This window comes from Desmodus rotundus, chromosome 10 (assembly GCF_022682495.2).
Source record: "Desmodus rotundus isolate HL8 chromosome 10, HLdesRot8A.1, whole genome shotgun sequence".
Lineage (NCBI taxonomy): Eukaryota > Metazoa > Chordata > Mammalia > Chiroptera > Phyllostomidae > Desmodus > Desmodus rotundus.
In genome coordinates this window covers 100858388-100878165 of record NC_071396.1, presented here as the reverse complement: position 1 = coordinate 100878165, position 19778 = coordinate 100858388, and the positions used below count along the sequence as shown (strand labels likewise).

General features: G+C 39.8%; 1 long non-coding RNA gene across 1 annotated transcript; it reads left to right on the top strand.

The window, feature by feature from the left end:
- Positions 1–3721: 3721 nt before the first annotated feature.
- On the top strand, positions 3722–15992 carry LOC123478740 (uncharacterized). Its single transcript, XR_006654046.1, has 3 exons — positions 3722–3847; positions 7267–7345; positions 15395–15992. It is a non-coding gene; the product is annotated as an uncharacterized lncRNA (long non-coding RNA).
- The last annotated feature ends 3786 nt before the right edge of the window (positions 15993–19778 follow it).

Genomic DNA, 19778 nt, shown 5'->3' with positions numbered 1-19778 from the left:
GAAGTGGGTATATATGACATCACATTCCTATATGGATATAAAATCCCAAGATATTCCAGCCTTGACCTTTACCCATGTTTCTGACTGATTTGGTTTATTTGAAGATATCTGGAGGTCAGTTACTAATCTGATGCTGAACTCCAGAGAAGCAAGCTTCTGCCTGTTCCTCCCAAAAGAAGAGTGTGAGGATCAGTTGTGATGTATTATCTACTAAAGTGCCTCGTAATTGTGGAGGGCTGCACAATATTGCTGAGTGGATGTGGGTGCTGTCCGGCTGGGTGACCTAAGGGGACGATGCTGTCATTTGCCAGTAGCTCTCCAGCCAGCCAGAAGCAGAGGTGCAGTCACTGCATGCTTCAGACCTCTTTCACTTGTAAGCTTTTCCATTAACTGCTATTTCCTTAATAGTACAGTCTACTATCTGATTTTGCGTGTAGAACAAAGATGATTGGTGTCCTCGAGCTCAATGAATGGTTATGTCTTCCAGTCTTAAGTCACCTGCTTTCCCTCCAGCCCAGGTAGTCTCCCCCCATATCTTTCCTGAAGTCTTTTAATTACATCCTTACAAAATGTTTTTAAATTACGAACACCACAGAGTACATAATTCCATACTCAGCTATCCCCCCCACCCCCACCCACCAACAAGGTCAGTCTATTATAAATGAAGATGTTTTATTTAAATACCTAAGGCTTCTAAAATTGGACTCTGGAAAGTCAAGTCTGTGCTTAGTAATAGAGTCTTTCTTGTATGCAGTATCTTCAGATGAAGTGATCACCAACTCCACATTTAAGGGAAGATCAGCTTTGGCCTGTGCAACTTGGAAAATTGAAGAAAGGGATTGGAAGCTGGGTTATCTATTCTTTGACATCACTTAATGCTTTCTACACCTGAGCTTCAAACCTATTGAGATTTTTTTCAGCTCTAAAACTTGAACACATTTATTCATTTGGAATTTTTTTCCTATTTGATTTAGATATTTGCTCCCAGCCTGAGAAATTGCATGCCAACTTCCTGCCAGGAGCACCTTTCCACAGCTGTGTTATAAATATCTGGGAAAAAATTGGGGAGGATTAAATTGAAGATTGAAATACCATTTCTCCCAGTGCCAAGATAGTCCTAGGAGGTTCAGATAATAATATCTTACATTTGCAAATTAGATCCTGAGCTCATTGAGCTAGGAATAGATCCAACGTTTAAACCTTCCACTGGGATGATGGCATTTAAAGTCTTGGATGGCTATTGAGTGATAACATCTATTATTTATAGATTATTCTGTATTATTAAGTATTGTGTTTTTTTAATAACTTTATTCTTGGATCACGCATAGGTGACTGATAAATGTGCCTTGTCATATTTAGCATATTATTGTCATCTGAGTTTTACAAGCTACAAGGTGACCATCATTCTGCCCAAGGGTTCCTGTTTTGCAGACAACATTGTTCTGATTCTATGAGTAAGCAGTTAGAGTGGGCGATTTGTATGAGCGTTTTTGGATGTTGTGCTGAAAGTGGGTTTCCTTGCTAGACCAGTGAGGAAGCTCGTGAGTGCAAGGATATGGCCCAGGTGTCCTAGAGGTGGGCAGAGTGCACCCAACAGAGGCCCAAGCCACCTTACCACTCACTGGGAGAGTGGAGCAGGAGAGAATGCGAGTGCAGAGGAGAGAGTGGGAACCCTGCTGAGTATCTTCCCCATGTAAAACAGCCCGGGGAAGAAGTACAGCAGCTTAGACTCATTCCTTTTTACAACTTTTGATTAGGGTCAGTCTCGTGTAGCGAGGACCCCAAAACCGACCTGTTCAGGAAGTTTGTTTATGGTGAGCCCAGGACTGCAGTACAACTCTACTGACTTCTAGACTTGAGTGATTCCTGCTACACACCCCTGTCTGGCAGGTTGCCCTTGCTGTTCAATAGAGAAAATTAGCAGATATAATTCCAAAATGTTCTTAAGAGGCAATGAATCTTGCCCAATCATATAAACCAACTTTTCTAAAAGAAATTCATTCATTCATTCATTCATTCATGTATTCATTCATTCAATCATGTTGATTGAGCATCTCCCATGTGGCAGTCACCACTTTGAATACTGGGAAATAGCTTTGAACATAAACAACTCAAGTCCCTACCCCTGTGGAGATTACATTCTGGTGGAGAAACAAATAATGAATAAGTAGGTAAATATGTAAATGAAATGATTTTACAAAGAATACTGAGTACTACTTTTCTATTACTTAAAAAAATTACCACCTATATTATAGAAGTAGCACATTTATTGAAAATAATTAGACCATATAGAAGATCATGAGGAAGAAAATAAAGTTACCACGATAAAACCTCTCTTAAAATTTTGATAGTTATTACTCAGTTTTTCAATGCACATGAAGATACAAATTTTATATAGACTGCTTTGAAACTGACTTTTATGAAGTAGCAGCAACATCATGAACATCTTCTCCCCACACATTGGCCAATTCAGAGTATTAAGAAAGATAGTAATAGGTAAACATGGAGGACTGATATTTTAATTTGTATTTATCTTATTACTGGTGAGATTCATAATTCTTAATCTCTTTAAACTGAATGTTAACATTTCTTCTTTAAGATTCATGTCTTTTGCTAATTTTTAAAATTGAAGTGTTCATTTATTCCTTACTGACTAACTTACAAGACCTCTTTGAGTAGCCATTTATTTGAGTGCTCACCATGTGTGAGGCACAGCTGCAGGATCCAGGGATACATTGATGAACAAGAAAATGTTTGCTCTTTCTTTTAAAAAGAAAAACAACAACAATATTTTCTAGTTTATTGTTTATTATTTTTTTATATTTCTGTAGAGAATAAAGCTTTTATTTTATTCTCTCCCAAGAAAGGAGAGGAGCACGGTGTGGAGAGATACACCAGTTTCTAGTTTACTTTTTGTTTTTAAATTTTTGTCAGTAGCATCTTTTGGAAGTCAAAAGTATTCTTACTTTCCTATATGGTTTTATCTTGTAGTGTCATATTTACAAAGCCCTTCCCAACTTCAAGATTATAAAAACTAGCTATCATATTTTCTTCAACTATTAACTGAATAATTTATCATTTCCCCACAGATTTCAAATGCCATCTTTATCATACACTACTTCTTAAATAGACACAGGGCTGCTTTGGGATTTTCTGCTTGATTTCCCTGATGCGTGCGGGTTGGCACCAATGTCAAAGTACTCTATGTATCGTGGTTTTGTAACTTGTTTGGATATTTGCTAAGCAAAATTCCAACTTGTCTCTGTACTTTTTCAAAACCATTCTTTTTCATGTTTGCTTTACCAAGCTCCAGAAAATTTTATCAAGCTCCAGAAAAATTTTTTTTTGGATTTTCAGGAGGATTGAGTTACATTTTTTTTTATAGGTTCATTTGCAGAGAGTGTGTACATTAGGTATTCTTATTACAAGAGTACAACTTTTCTGCATTTAAGCATTCAACTTACATGACCCTCAGTGAAGTTTAATAATTAATTAAAAAGTTCCTACATAGTTTTGGTTCAGTTTATTCCTAGATATTTTATATCTTTAGTTACAACTATGAATAAGATCACATTTCACCATTCTATTTTTTAACCAGTCATAATTGGTAAGTAGGGAAGCTGCTGACTTAGTTTTTGGTTTATTGCTAATAATAATAATATAGCTTACTAGCAGCCACAGTGCAAAATACTTAATCACCTGTGCAGCCTGAGAACCAACCAATCAGCACAGACACTGGCTGTGGACCTCTGTACAGATTTTCCTGGGCAGAGCAGCTGAACGCTCACCCAAATGTCAGTTCTAATACTTTTTCAGATAAATCTCCTTTCTCCAACATCCTTCATAGGTAAGCAACCATAGCATTCATAAATCCTGGCTGTTTTCCTTCCTCCTTTACATTATTTTGTTTTCAGGTTTAATTGTATTACCTAGAATTGCAGAATGTAGAAGTGGTGATGATGGAAATCCTTGTTTTGCTCCTTGTTTTATTGAAAATAATTGACCAAGGGTAGATAATTCTACACATGATATTAAAGAAATACTTATTCTATTCCATTTTACTAATAGCTTAACAATCAGGAAGTGATAGTAAAGTTTATCAAATACTGTACCTCTGCCCTCTATCAAGATAATCATATGGGTTGACTCCTTTGCCTGATAATATGGTAATATATTAATCCATTTCCAGGTTGAACCAATACATGCACCAACCCTATTTCATCATGATGCATAACCTTTGTGTCGCATGTCTGGATTTAATTTATTCATGTTTTATTTAGCATTTTGTACCTAGTAGGCCTAAGTGTGACTAGTGACTCTTTCTTTGTGTACTTTGTCAGGTTTTGGTAAAAAGATTATCTTCACTTTGTAACATGACTTGATATGTTTCTATCTTTTTATGTTTGGAAAACTTAAGTGATATAGGAAGTTAGAATTACCTCCCCAAAACATTATGGACTTTTCATGGGCTTTCCAATTGTGTTAACAATTGTTTTCTTTCTTTAAATTATATTTTATTGTTTATGCTGTTACAGTTGGTCCTGCTTTTCCCCCCTTTGCCCGCTTCCACCCTACCCTTAACAATTGTTTTTAATTTAGTAGTCTTGGCCTATTCAGATTTTCTAACTCTTCTTGAATAAGCTTTTGTAATTTATATTTTCTTAGAAAACAGTATGTTTCATTGAGATTTCCAATTTGATAGAATAGATATCATATACTTTTCTTATAATTTTAAAAGTAGTATCTGTTGCTACATATTCTTTTTTGTCATTAATGTTCAATTTTTTTCTCTCTTTTATCCTTGGACTGTCCAGAAGCTTATTTTATTGATATTTTCAAAGAGCCTATACTTGGTTAATAATAACAGACACGCTTTGAGTATTTCCCATTTGATAGGGATCTCATGATAAGAGCTTTGCATGTATTATCTCATTTAATCCCCTAACAACATTCTGGTTTTCCTCATGGAGCAGATAAAAACACTAAGGCTTTGTACATTTAAGAAGTACCTGATTTCAGAAACCATAGTTAGTACTGGCCTGGGTAGATGCTGAGCCCAGTCTGTCTGACTCACAAGAATATCATTTTAAATCTTTTATTCATCAATTCCATTTAAGAAAGTTGATTTCTTTTCTTTTTATCTTCATTACTTTTTCCTTCCTGCAATGCTTAAGATAAAGGGTAGTAGTCTTGTGGTCAGTGAGTTATAAATAGCCTATAATTTTAATTTGGGTTTTGTGTACCATTGTACACATGGTAAATAAGCTTTGAAGAGCGTTTTAGGAAAACTGGGTGAGGCTGCTCGTGGCCAAGGACCTTGAACTTAGAGGAGCCAGTGAGTCCCACAGGCAGCCCTATTGCCCTGAAGAATGAGAAGGTCAAAGTGGTGGGGACCCCACACTCTGTTGCACACCAGCTGAGGTGGGATGCATCTTCATTTATTTATTTCTAAATTTTCTTTCAAGTCGGTCAAAAGGAGAAAAGTGTGGATTTTTAAGCATTTTTATTGCATAGCAGTCAGAGAATATGATCTGTTCAATTTTTGCTTCAGGAAATCTATTTTCATCATGGACTAATATATGATCACTTTTTTGGAAAATAATCATGGGTGCTGACAGACAAGCTATGTTTTCTGCTTGTTCTAATCATGAGGTTCTAAGTTGAATGTTTATCTGTTAAGTCAATCTCCTTTTAGATCTACTTTTCACATATTCTACCTCTTTAAGAACTACTTAACTTTCATCTGTCAGGAAGTGAAAGCAGCATTGTGTTACGCCTGTCAATTCCTACTTTTAATTAAATTAATTTTACTTTATGTACTTTAATACTGTGTGATTTAGTACATATAATTGAGGACTCATACACCTTTATTTTATTTTGTAATCTTTATAAAAATAAAATGATCCTCTTTCTCCTCTTAGGTAGGATAGACAGCAAACCAAGGCAGGGAGGAGGAGGGAGACGTGTCTCACCCACTGACTCAGCAGTCCTGAGTCTGGTCTGATAATATTTCCAGGTGTTCCAACATCACAGGAACCACCATGCTAACGTGGGAGGAGGGCAGTCCTTGAAATTCTATGTATCATTTCCACTATCTGGGAAAAAACCCCTTGAAACTGCGCTTTCACTCCAAGGCCTGAAACGCAGGAAATGGTCTGCGGTGCCCAAAGGAAGAAGCCTATAAATAACTTTGGGTAACTGCCCCAACTTTAATTAACTGCCTCTTGTCACGTATCTCTTTTACAATGAGATGACCAAATGGGGTCTGGAGCAAGATAAGTGTTTGGGTTTACAGACTCCCACACCTACCTATGTTTGGGCAGTCACGTCCCCCTGGGAAAGCTGGCACCACCTTTACCCATCAATCAATATCTAACTCCCTCACCCCCATCCTGCCAACTATATACATCCTCAGAACAAAGGACCTGGAGCGCTTGCCACCCAGGCCTTTGACCAACCTTACTTTTGCCACACTTACCTGCTTTGCCTACACCTTTCACCCTCCACCTTAGCTAGGCCCATTCTCTTCCATGAGAAGGGATCATCAATAAACCCTGCTTGCACACTAATAGATTTGCTGATCCGTAATTCTTTACTGCGTCTGCAAGATGAACCAAGTTTCTGGGAGTTGCTCCCATACAGTTCCATTTAATATTTTACTTTGAATTATGCTTCTCTGATATTGGTATTGCAATCTCTGAATTATGTTTTCCTTGTATTACCTAATCTACCTTTGTTCGGCCTTTTGTTTTTAACTTTTGTGAGTTTTTTTTCCTTTTTTTGGATGGCATGGAGAAAATTTTTATTTTGACACCTATTACTGTGTAATTAAGAGATTTAACTCTTATGAAAGACCATTTTTGTTTTGCAAATATATTTTATATTAATTTGAGTTACTAGACATATAGATGTAGAGGTTGCTGAGGTTTTTCCCAAACGATTGCACTTGTTTGAAGAACAGGCATAAATACAAGTGGTAAATTGCATGAATTATGCTCTTTAGTCAATGAGATGAGGAGGTGTGTGATAGACAGGTGTAGGCTGAGTGTGGTAGGCAATATACCAGTACCAACGGCCTCACCTTCTGGTATTCACACCCTGTGTAATCGTCATCCCCAAAGTATGGACTGAACCAAGGGATGGCTTCTAATCAATAGAATATGGTGATAATAATGGGGTATTACTTCTGAGACTTGGTTATCGAGACACTGTGGTTTCTGTTTCATGTGCCCTCACTTGTTCTCCTGCTGGCTCGCTTTGAGGAAGGCCAGTGCCCATGTTGTGAGTCTTTCTATGAATGAAACCAGCATGCACTATTGAGAGGTCCATGTGGAAACTGCTTGAGGTGAGTGAGAAGCAGCTCCCCGCCCCCCGCCCCGGCCAGACGAGCCTTCATTTGGGACCACACAGGTAGCCAGCGCTACCTTGGGAGAGGCTTTGGGAGAGGCTTTGCACCAGAGGCACCCTGCTAAGCTGTTCCTGAATTCCTAACCCACACAGACTGTGAGATAATAAATGTTTTTTGGTTTATGCTACTAAGTTTTTAGGGTAACATGTTTTTTGGCAATAGATAAATAATATAATGATAATTGGATTTCTTGGAGGTTCATTAGACCTTTCTATTGGGTTTGTGTGGATAGGCATTAAGATCCCTGTGTTCTGTCATTACAGAGAAATCAATCAGCTAATACTGAGTAAATAAATAAAATGTGCAAGGCAGAGGTGAGAACCTCTGGCTGCTATATATCCATTCTAACGTCAACTGTTTACAAGTTGTTCCATGAGGCTGGAATATAACTTTAGAGATGCAAAAATAGTAGTGGGATACATGGAAATGTGAAGGATCTCATGGCAAAGATGAATGTTAGGGATGGAGGTGAGGAGGCAGTCGGCACCTATGGGAGGGAAGGCCCTTGGTTCAGTCCCATTTGGTTTCTGTTACCTCATGGATTCTCATTGCACTATCCTGCATTATTTCAGTTTACTTGTTCCATTTTCCACTTTATTCAGCACTAAACTTGACAAAATTATGGCACGAAGAGGACTAGTCTGTAAGTGTAAGGAGATGAATCTATAATCAAAATGCAAATATCAAAGAAAGATAAAGGTGCCCATAGTCTTTATCGTCCATGAATGTTATGTGGCCTATTAAATAAGGAAAAGTATGTTAAAGGATGATGTATGAAGAGCATGAAAAATGTTTCTCACCTTTAAACCCACAAGGTTACCAGAACAGGACTCATACGGAAAAGTTACTTATAGAAATGGCAGATTTACTCACAGTGAGGTTGGTGAACCAATTTAAAATGCAAGTCACTCAGCTTAATGGCCATTTCAGCAAAGTGTTGAGTAGATGAGGGAGAGATAAATAAAGTACAGTGATCTCTTGCAGAATGGGACTACTCATGGTTAGGTCAAGTAGGAATTCAAACAACAAAAAATATGGGTGGTGTGGCTGCTAGAATACCCATAAAAGCAAAAAAATACATATGGGGGGATATTAAGGAGAAATATAGAAGGAGATTACACAACATAGAATGTCTTTCTATGAATGAAACCAGAATGACTTTGGAGAAAACACATCACCAGAAGTACACATGTTCAAGAGTTATAACCAACTCTGGGACTGAAGGCTACAAAAAATACACTCAGGCTTGGGGCTAATGCAGTGGGAAATTGCAAATAGAAACTGTTGACTATTTATCACTCAGAAGAGCATCTGGCAGTTTAAAGGCCTTTATTTCATGGGTGTATGTATTAATTTATTGATTTAAGAGACAGAGAGGAGGAAGAGAGAGAGATGGATTTGTTGTTCTACTTATTTATGCATTGATTGGTTGCTTCTCGTATATGCCCTACCCAGAGAGGAAATGGAACTCACAATCTCGGTGTATTGGGACAGCACTCTAACCAACCGAGCTAGCTGGCCAAGGCCCAAATATTTTTAATGTACACCAAATTTATGCTTTAGAAGCCTCTTGAAAAGGATAGTGATATCACTTGGTGAGTATATGTATAATTATAATCCTTTCCTTCAAGGAATTCGTATTTGGCCATTAAGAGCAGTGCTCAAGTGAGGTCCGCAGATGATGAGAGTCAAGTTCATAGCAAGGAGGGGTCCATCCCTATGTTTTAGGCTGTGAAAGCTATGTTCTAAACTTACAGCCAAAGAACTAGGGAAAACAACAACCCAGATTATATATATATTTTTCAAAAGAATTACTTCAGCCTTAGAAGATAGAAATTATTATCCCCATTTTGTAGGTGAGGAAATTGAGGCAATGAGAGGTAAGTAATTTGCCCAAGTGACTGATGAAGCTGGAATTAGAACGCTGGTGGTATGAATTCAAAACCCACATACTTAATCTCTCTGGCCTCGCCTTATCTCTGTGTTTGACCATATCCATCTTGAGATTTAGAGGGTGTTCACTGGCTGTGAGAAAGGAGTGAAGTATTCAGGATGGAGCTGTCTCCTGCTTGTCTACTGTGTGTGGGTTGTGTCTCACTTACTGGATTCCAGGCCCCTTGACGTCAGTGTCTCCTGGGTTTTTTCCCTCTACCACACTCTGATGCATTTTAATGTGCAGTATGTGTATCCACCCAATCAATTATTTCGGTTACTCGACTCTACATACATTTAAGTGTTTTTTTTTGTTATTGCCTATTGAAGATGCCATGAATTTATTAGTTTAAAGGCTATCACTAAGCCAGTCAGTTTATATTTCTAAGATAGTTGACAAGAACCCCAGAAGATTCAAGGGGTTTCTGCCTGAACTGGGCACTATTTACAAGAACGCTGATGAGTTCTCTAGAACTTTGAAATCACATCTTTGGGGCCCTTATATGCCATGAGTATTGTATAGGACTTGATATTGTAAAATAAAAGTTTGTGGCATGATTAAATGAAAATACAAAATACTGAATATGTGATTGTTTAGACACTGGGAACATAGAAGGAAAATTTGTCTTTCTGCCTTTACTCTTACATTCAGGTGAGAACAGAGGCAGGAAAAAAAAAGAGAAGGGGAATAATTTTTCACCCAGTGTTTATTCAATAACTTTTTACTAAAATGCATTGCGGACTACAAAGGAGGATTTCTTTTATCAGTTCAGCTAGCAATGATCAAGGACCTACTATGTGTTAAGTTTCAATACCTTACATAGCATAATAGTTCCCAAATCTGGATGCATCCTGGGAGCCCCTGTGAAATGTTAAAATTATTTATGCCTGGAGAATACCCACAGGAATTCTTCTCTCACTGGTCTGGGGTGTGATGTGGACCAAGGGTTCGTAAGTTTGTCAGGTGATCCTAATGTGCAGCAAACTTTGGGAACTCATGCGTTACCCCTCTGGTTCAGGGGTTGTCAAACTTTTTTCTGTAAAAGGTCAGATAGCAAATATTTTAGTCTTTGCTGGCCATGTGGTCTTTGTCACAACCACTCAACCCTGCTGTTGTAGCAAATGTGCAGCTATAGATAATAGGTAAGTGAATGAGTATAGCTGTGTTCCAATAAAACTTTATTTATGGACACTACAATTTGAATGTCAACAAATTTTCCCATGTCACGAAATAAGATTGTTATTTTGATTTTTTTTCAACCACTTAAAGATATAGATTGCAAGACACACAAAAACAAATGGCTGGCTGGATTTGGCCATAGTTTGCAGACCCCAGTGTTAATCCATATAACTCCATGAAAGCAGGTGAAACTATTTTTCTCATTTTTATAGCTAAGGGAGGTGAGACAAGGTCTGATGTCTGCTGGTGGTCAAGTCAGGATTTAACCATGATGTTAAGCTTCTCTTTTAGAACATATCAACACTTATACAAAAATTATATTTTTGAGGTTAATTATTAGGGTAAGTGATATAAGGGAAGCTCTCCTCCCAGCCTCTACTATTAAAAAAAATCATCATTGAGTTCAAATGAAAATTTGTTTAATTAAAAAAACACTTAACCACTTTTCAATCCTCTGCTTCCTTACATTGCTGGGAAGACCTGGCTTTTAATATGTTCATTGAAAGACTTAATTTAATTGAAATTACAGTTTTTCTTGTTCTTCATGTACCACCAAATCAAGCAAATAGTGTTTAAAATATTATGGTCAATTGTACATATAAATCTTGCAGAGTTAATGAACATATTCCCTAGATTGTGGAACAGACCGGACACTTATCTTACTCTTTAAGATAAAATACCACATCTATATAATGCATTGCTAAGCTTTCTTCTTACTACACACTTTGCCTAGAATCCCACTTTCCATTAAATAATAATCACTGTAATTAATAGACTGGTTATTTTATCTCCCTAATCTGGTTACAGTAATTCATCAACGGCATGTAAATGAATGCCAGGAAAGTAGCGTACCCTTTTTATAAGAAGGTAAAGAACATAAAGTGTAATAATTCTTTAGGGAATATATGAGATATGAGACTTCTTATAATTCACTGAAGAAATACAAAAGGCCATTTGATCAGTTTAACTTACATGCTTCTCATAACTAGTGATTAAAATACATTGGTAGGTGACTTAAATGTTTTCTTCACATCTTCAAAACCGCCTGTGAAGGATCAGCAGGATTCATTCCTAGCTCTGCATCTCGCATGTCTCAGTCCAGACCAGCTGAAAAATGCAATGGCTCCACGTGGTGCTGAGAATAATTTAGAGCTTGGATGTTCTTAAGAAGGGTTTCAAAAACCTTTTACATCACCTGAAATCTCCAGGTAGGATACCACTTCCATGCTCTAGTCCTCAGGCCCTGACAATTTATTCAGACAAAAAAAGAGGAGAATGACAGGGACCAGCCAGAGAGACTTCTGGGCTCCTTTGCAAATTCTTCTCCATGTCTTCAACTGGGCCAATTCACCTGATTTTTCATGCCAACACACTCTTATTCTCTGCACTCATACTTGACCTGGATAATCCATGGGACTTGTCAAAGGCTTGGACAAGGTATACCATGAGCTGTTAAATGGTACTGGCCTCGGGAGGATGGGGGCATGGTTTTAGCGCACTGAGTTTAAAGAATCAACTTTGGAGCCAGGCAGGCCTGGACTCAGATCTCAGGTATACTCCCCCTGAGCTGATGTCCTTGAGGATGTTATTAAACCTTTGAATGTCTAAGTTCATCATCAATAAAAAATAAGGCTAATAAGAGGTTTGTTGTGAAAATTAAATTTGAAAATGCACTTAAAGCTTTAGAATAGTACCTGGACTCAAAAGAAAAGGGTATTTTGTTCTCTTCCTCATCTTTTTCCATCTTCCTTTTTAATAGGCTATAAGGATTAATGTGGGGCAAGGTGAATTTATATTTTTTAAAGTTGCTCTTTGGTTTATTTTTTATCCCATCTACACTATAAGCTCTTGAGAGCAAGGGCTGCGTCTGTTTCTGATCATCCTTGAATCCTTCACTTCTAGCACAGTGCCTCACAGGCAATAAAATATCCATTGAGTGAATGAATAAATGAATGAAGGATAAAAATACCCTTCCCCCACCTCTTATTCTTCCAGTCTCTGGTACAGATTGAGACAATCACACACCCAACTTAGGTTGTGAAGGGAATTTTATCTTCAGGGCAGAGTAGGAGCTCCCTGAGTGAGAATTTGATGTGAACCAAATGGTCCCCTGCCTGAATTATCAACCTGATGCCTGACCATTTTACCATAATTTCTACAGTTAAGGTGATGAAAGTAGAAAGGCCAATGTTTTTGTAAGCTACCATTATTGTCCCTGACAACTTAACCTAAAACAACTTGTGCCAGTTGCAATGGCCTTGAAGGAATGGGATAAAGGACAGGCATTTTCCGTGAAAGCAGACACTAAGGAAGACTGCATGCTGAGAGCCTGCCTGGACTCTTAGCCTGGACTTTCTGCCTGGGTTAGGGGTAGCCCAGAAGGCATTGAGGTGTTGTGGGGGTCGGGCAGAAAAAGAAGGTGCTGTCTTCCACAGGGTCCTGCTGCCTGCCAGCTCTGTTTAAGTGCCATGCACTGTAGTTGGTTTCTTGAAATCCATTAATGGGTTAAGTTGTGATGAGAAAACAGCTTGGTTGATGCGCCTCTTTCTCTACAGTGGCTATTTGGTGGCAGCCCGGGGGAGTGGGAGAAATAAAGATGATGGGGAGAAATATTTCTCTTCACAGAAGCATCAGGACAACTACCTTAATTGCCACTTATGTCTGGGTCCCAAGGTTTTCATTCAAAATGATAATAAAAAGACACGCTAAACCCATAGGGAAAACCCATTCACATAGAGCAGCTTTGAGTCAAGTCTCTGGAGTCTCCAAACTGAAAAGAACCTGATTAATGACAGCACCTGAGATAAGTGGCACTTTAACCAACCTTAACTGTTGATGTATGATGACATAATGTCCCTTCCAATTAATGACAAGGATATAAAACACCTGTATTTAGCGGAGCAGATGCTGCTTTTATGGTTAGATGCGCAGATAAAATTGACTTCTAAAGGACCATCTATAACTTACTTCCCTATTATTTGTTCTATATTTGTTTGATTATGTGTGTTATAGGTGGAGGAGGAAACTTAACCTCAGATTCCACACCTGTGCAGCAAAAAAGGGTGTATGCTATACTGTAATTTACCTAAAAACTCGCATCCTGTGATTGAACAGATTGGCAGTAGTGATCTGCCTTATTTACTGAGGGCCTTTCATGCTGTATGCATCCCTAATTTTTTAAAATATAAAGATGAGCAAGACCTTTAGTGAATTGGCTGATCAATCAATCAATCAATCTACAGAGGCCACCTATTTAAATCCTTTATAAGATATAGTATATGTAGTTTTAAAAGTGAAAATGGTTATTGCATAGCAAATACATACAAGATGCTGTATTAGGTATCTTGGACTTACAATAATTTCTTTATAGGGTTGTAATTTATCAGGGGAAGAAAGCCACCTACACATGACTGTCATTGCTAAACCTCTGGGAGAACTACTGTGAGATCACGACTTATAAAAAGAAATACATATTTGGTCTTCCTTCTGATTTCCGACACAGAGCTCCTAAAACCATAGAAATTTTCTAAGTGAAAAGAGCTATAAAGGTGTTTTTTGTTATGTTACTGAGGTGACCTGGAAAGCGCCTCTATAATTTAGGGATGGCAGCTGGTTGCCAGGGAAACCAACCATGTGATTAGAAGGTTGAAACTTTCACTCCCATCCCCTGACCTCAAGAGAGGGGAGAGGTACTAGAGGTTGAATCAACTGCCAGTGGCCAATGATTTGAGCAATCATGAGTGTAAAAACCCAAAAGGGGTTCAGAGCGCTCCCAGGCTTATGAACAACACATGGAGATTTGGGGGAAAGTGGTTCACCTGGGAAGGGAATAGAAGTTCCTCACCCTTCTCCATGCCTTACTTGATGCATCTTCTACCTGGCTGTTTCTGAGTTATATCCATTTATACTAAACTGTGATCTAGTAAGTAAAATGTTTCTGAGTTCTGTAGCAAGTTAATGAACCCAAGGAGGAGGTCATGGGAACCTCCAATCTATAGCTGGTCAATTGGAAACATGAATGAGAATGTAGACTTTGGAAACAGAGGGGAGCAGTCTTGTAGGATCTGATGTCATCTCCAGGTAAAGAGTGTCAGAACTGAGTTGAATTGTAAGACACCTAGCTGGTGTCCAAGACTTGATTGTCTGACATGTGAAGGAAAGGCCCACACGCTCACATGTTGGAATTGGGTCCAAACCCTTTGGCTATAAGTAGTCGATGTTCTGTGAGTTCAGGCCAGCTGAAGAAAGCCACTTGAAAGAGGGGTGACTGGAGAAGGGACTATGTAAATAGGTGGAGAAGAGAGAGAAGACAGACCAGGTGGGAGATTATAGTTTTGAAGCAAAGGCTGAGGAATACACAGGCCAAACTAGGGTCTGGAGATGGGAACAGTGCAGTATACAAAATGTACATAATACCTCCAGATCAAAAAGATAGACTGAGTGGAGATCATGAATGGTGTTGAAGGGCAATTTAATTTCTTTTATCCAATGATTTGGGAATCTGAAGATAGGGTAAACATATGGGCAATCTTCTGTTGTCTATCTCAGCTTGAAGCATTTTATATGACTATTAAATGCTCTCCTCTTGGTCTGGGTAACAGAATTGAGGGGCCGTAAACAGGTATTTAAAAGGCATCATCGGTTCAGACTGCGCATTGGTTGGTTGCAGGAGAAAATGTAACAGCAGCAGTAAGAATGGTGAAATAGCATCATGAGTTGTGTGCAGGTGCCTCATGAGTTCTCCCTTTAGAGACTTTGTGGGCCATTGGTGCGGCTGCCAAACACATGGGTTAACAGGAGACAGAACAAAATGAGGGCAAACTTTGGTCTCTGGGAGCTAGAAAATTCATGGCCCCTCTCTTCTCTCTTCCCAGCCTTCCTCCTGCAAGAGGAGTTTTCTAGATTGGTCCAGTTTTAGGACATGCGAGTGACCATGGTCTACACGATTTGGCTTCCTCGCCGAGTGGAGTTGGGGTCCTTGTACGTGTGGATGAAGACTCTGACTGATCTGGCTTGGGATCTGGAGGTCAGAGAGGACACTAGATCTGTGGCTACTGCCCAGGGAATGAGGCACAGCCACAGCCCCTCCTCTGCATCTCCAGGTCATCACCAGGCGGTGGGCAGCTTCCTCCCCTCCTCCGGTGCTATGACAGGTGGCCCTTCTCAGTTCTGCTTTCATGGGGAGGGCAAACATTCAGCTCCTTTCACTTTCTCCTGCCTGCCATGGAGAGTGGCAGGTGCAGCTATTCTCACACGTCAGGGTGGTCTCCTGGTGGGGCGGGCAGGATAGGCAGCTCGGGCTGACCATCCGAGGTCACTCCTCTTGGTGAATTTGGAGACCTCTCTGTGCCCCAGTGTGAATCCCATGAGAGCAGGACTTCATTTCATTCATTGGTGTATCCCTGGCACATGTCTCTGACACAGAGAGTATTTAATATACTTTCATGGAATAAAAAATAAAGCATCACCTTGCCTTGCTTCCTTTTCTGATGCCTATTTTCTTTAAGGACCCAGATGGCTAACTGAGGGCAGCATCGGCTGGCTGTTTAAGGTCCCATTCCCCAGACTTGCATGTTGCTATCTATAAGTACCTGTAGCAACTGGCATCCCATTTTAAATGCCCAACAGTGACCACCAACATTTTGCTGCTTTTCCTTGATTTTCTCCTGGCGGATCTACTATGTGGGTTCAGTGAATGCCCCAAAGATGGTGTTTGGTTTCTATGTCGACAACCTTAAGATTCCACTCTGGGGAGTGAATCAGTGGAGGCCACATGGGGCCCATTCTCACTTCATCTTTGTAAATGGAAGAGGTGCCTTTCCTGCTCTTCAAGATTGTTTGTCTCCATCTCCCACTGTCCTATCTAACTAGGACCAGGTTCACATTTTACATATTATCCTCTCTCTCTGGTAATTTTCTACCTCTCACTATTAACAGGTTACCTCTCTGCACACTATAGACATGCTTATCTTATCTTTACAAACATCTCTCTTCCTCTCTGTGCCCCAGTTGTTGCCATTGACTCTCCCATCCTTTCCTTTATAGTCTTCTCTGGGAAAATGCATGCATGTTTACAGCCTGCACTTCTTTTCCCTCTCCTGGCTACGCAATGCCTTACTGGTGGCTGACTCAGGACTAAACTTGCATTATCTTGTCTCTCAAGTATCATTAAGGACCCGTTGTACCATCACACCTTCCCAGCTATCTGAGCTGGTTCATCACTGGTGAGGTGCAGCCCATGAAGGAATTCTAGGAATCCTTATGATACATGTGACCAAAGTTTCTATCGAAATGATGCTGGAAGAATTGAGACCATGTGCCATTTTCTTGTTTGTTCTCATAGCTGTAGTTTTATGGAAACTGCCTCATTTTGGAAGAAGGGCAAACCATGGTTCCATGTTCCCTGGTGTAATTTTACTAGGAATTAAAAGACCTAGGGACATTTGGGGGTGGAGGGATGGTTGGTAATGGGAGAATCTCTGTGCCCCCTCAATTATCCAGGAAGCAGGCTAGAAGAACACTCTATGGAAATAGAAGGGACCTGGGGACAACTTGGTTAGATGAGGTAAATAAGTCTGGGGGTTAGGCAGAGAGAGGAAGAGTAGCTTGGTGGTCAAGACTATCCCTTCTGGAACCTGAATTCCTGGGTTTCAATCCCAGCTCTGCCACATGGGATCCAATTGCTTTGCCTTTCCATGTCCTGGTTTCCTCATCTGTAAACAGGAGCAATAAGAACAACTATCCCATAGGGTTATTGTGAGCACTACACAAGCTAATATTTGCAAAGGACTTAGTGCCTAGCAGTCAACAAACATGTACAAAGTACTGTTTTCTACTATCAAACATTAACCGACTACCCACTCACTCTATGCCTCAAAACGTAATGGGTGCTGGGGTTACAAAGTGATTAAGTCATAGAAACAGAAGCAATAATTCAATGTGCATAAGTTATTGGGGGAACACAGAGCCAAGGAAGCCAATGGGAGCTGGGATCTCCTCACTGCCAGCATCCAATTCCTCATCACCTTGACAAGGTGAGCTGTGTGCCCTGTAGCCCCAAATACTGGGGTAGGGGAATGCATCCAGGTGCATGGGCAAGCACCGTCTACAGACCTCCCTGTTCGCACATTTGGGAAAAGAGGAGATGGACTCTAGCGCCACGCATCAACACTTGTATAAAAAATGGAATGCGCATGGCTTGGCCAATGGAAATAATGACCTCTTTGTCTGAACTCATAGCTTCTTTGTCCCTTTGTTGTGGATGTTTAGCCTTCAGAGTGGCATTTGGGGATGAGTTTATTATTCCTAAGAGAAGGGCAGTGTTTTCTTGACCAAAAAGAGGTTCAGCTTTCATATGAGGCAAACCTTTAGTTTAGTTTAGGTGGAAGTGAGATATTCTGCTTTTTGTCTGTTGTGTTTGTTTGGGTATTTGTTTATGTACTTATTTATTTTTAATGGCATAGACATAGGAAAGTTGTCTCCTAAGCAGAAAATAAGCAAATGCCTGCTCTCAGACATTTGTGCTCATAACAGAATTTGGGGTCTGTGAACTGGGCCCTGAGCGCATAAAGACAGCTGGCGCGTACCACAGCAGCCGAGAAGGAGCGCGTTCCCCTGTAAGTGTGTGGAATGGAATCTAAACAAGGCTAACTGGTCACAGACACTAATTAAGGAGCACGCCAGGAGCTGTGGGCTGCTCCAAAGGAAACACTATCTTTTCTTCACTCTGTTGACATAGAGATTACAAACAAGGTTCCAGGAAGATGGAAAAGAAGAGTGTGGGCACTGTAATCTTGTCTTCCTGGTAAACTTGCCCAAATCAGATAACAATGAGAAAGAAGTGAAGCAAAGCCGCTAAGAGACATTGTTAAATGAGGGGTGAATTTTTTTTTCCTTAAAAAAAAAACCCAGGGAGCTCAAATCCCTCAAATCCTCAATTCCCTGCCATTACAATTTTCTGTTCACCAGAAAGAAAATTTCACTGAGAATTGTTGCCATGTATTGTGTAGTTTCAGTATGATTGTTAAAAAGGGCACTTTAAAAATCTATAGTAAGATAAACCCTCAAAGATTACTCTATAAGGCGGTGAAAGCTCTTTAAGAATATCTGTATATGTTCTTAAAGATGTTACCCAGCTGTAAAACAATGCAGGCACATTTCTCGTTTCAGGAAGCCTAGGGGGTGTCCTTGAAGGCTAAGAAGGGGGCATTTCTCTGGGCCAGTCAGGGGAGGGCTTTGAGGCTTCTTTTCAGTGCACTTGATTAGGCACGAGGGCCTGATAGAGGCTGCTCAGTTAGGGGAGCCCCAGCAGCCCAGATGGAGTGGAGACAAAGGATGTGAACAAGCCACTGCCAGCCGCCAGCTCCTCTCCTGTCCGGGAGACATTGCTGCTGTCCTCCTGGACTCTCTAGAGCAAACTGGGCCTAGTAGAGGCAAAGGTCTTTTAAGTTACAAGAGTGAGAAATGGAGATGATATGTATCTTTGCACCTAGTAGCTTTACTTCCCTGTCATGAAATTGGAGCTTGGCTTTTCGTGATGGTTGGAAGGACAGCTTCATCAAGGCCCCTGTCTATTTATCTCCTCCAGTTGCAGAGTTGTCCCTCAGCAAGATCTTTCCGACTTTTAAATTTTCCCTTTTGGAGTGAAGTCATAGGCATCATTTTAATTCATACTGCTTGAGGAGTTATTATACATCAGGCACCAAGAGCTTTACATGTATTATTTTATTTAATTCTTACAGTAACTCTACAAGGTTATTCTCATTTTATAGGTGAGGAAATTGGGACACTAAGAGGCTCAATAAATTTCCCAAGACCAAAGGGCAGAGAAGTGGTAGAATCAGGATTCAAATTGTACGTCTTCGAACAGGAGCAAAGTTTGAGCCTTGCAGAGAGTTCCAGGAAATCCGTCAAGTCACCTGGCAGGACTGGGGAGGCAAACCGGAAACCTTGCCCTGTCTGCCGAGGAAGGGGTACAGCTTCAGTGGGTGTGTGTGGGGTGGGTCCCAAGTCCCATCCCACGAGCAGTATTTAGTGACTCGATATAATGAGCATCTTTAATATTTAACATGTGTGTTTCATATTCTTTTGTTGTTAGTTAAGTACAATTTATCTGTACGTATTTAAGAGGATGGGCTGACATACACCTAACTATATCAGTTAGGGTTTGGGGATATGGTATTTGCCAGTGACAGAAAATCCAAATAATAATGGTTTAATTAAGATAGGAATTTATTTTCTTTTTATATACCAAAAAAA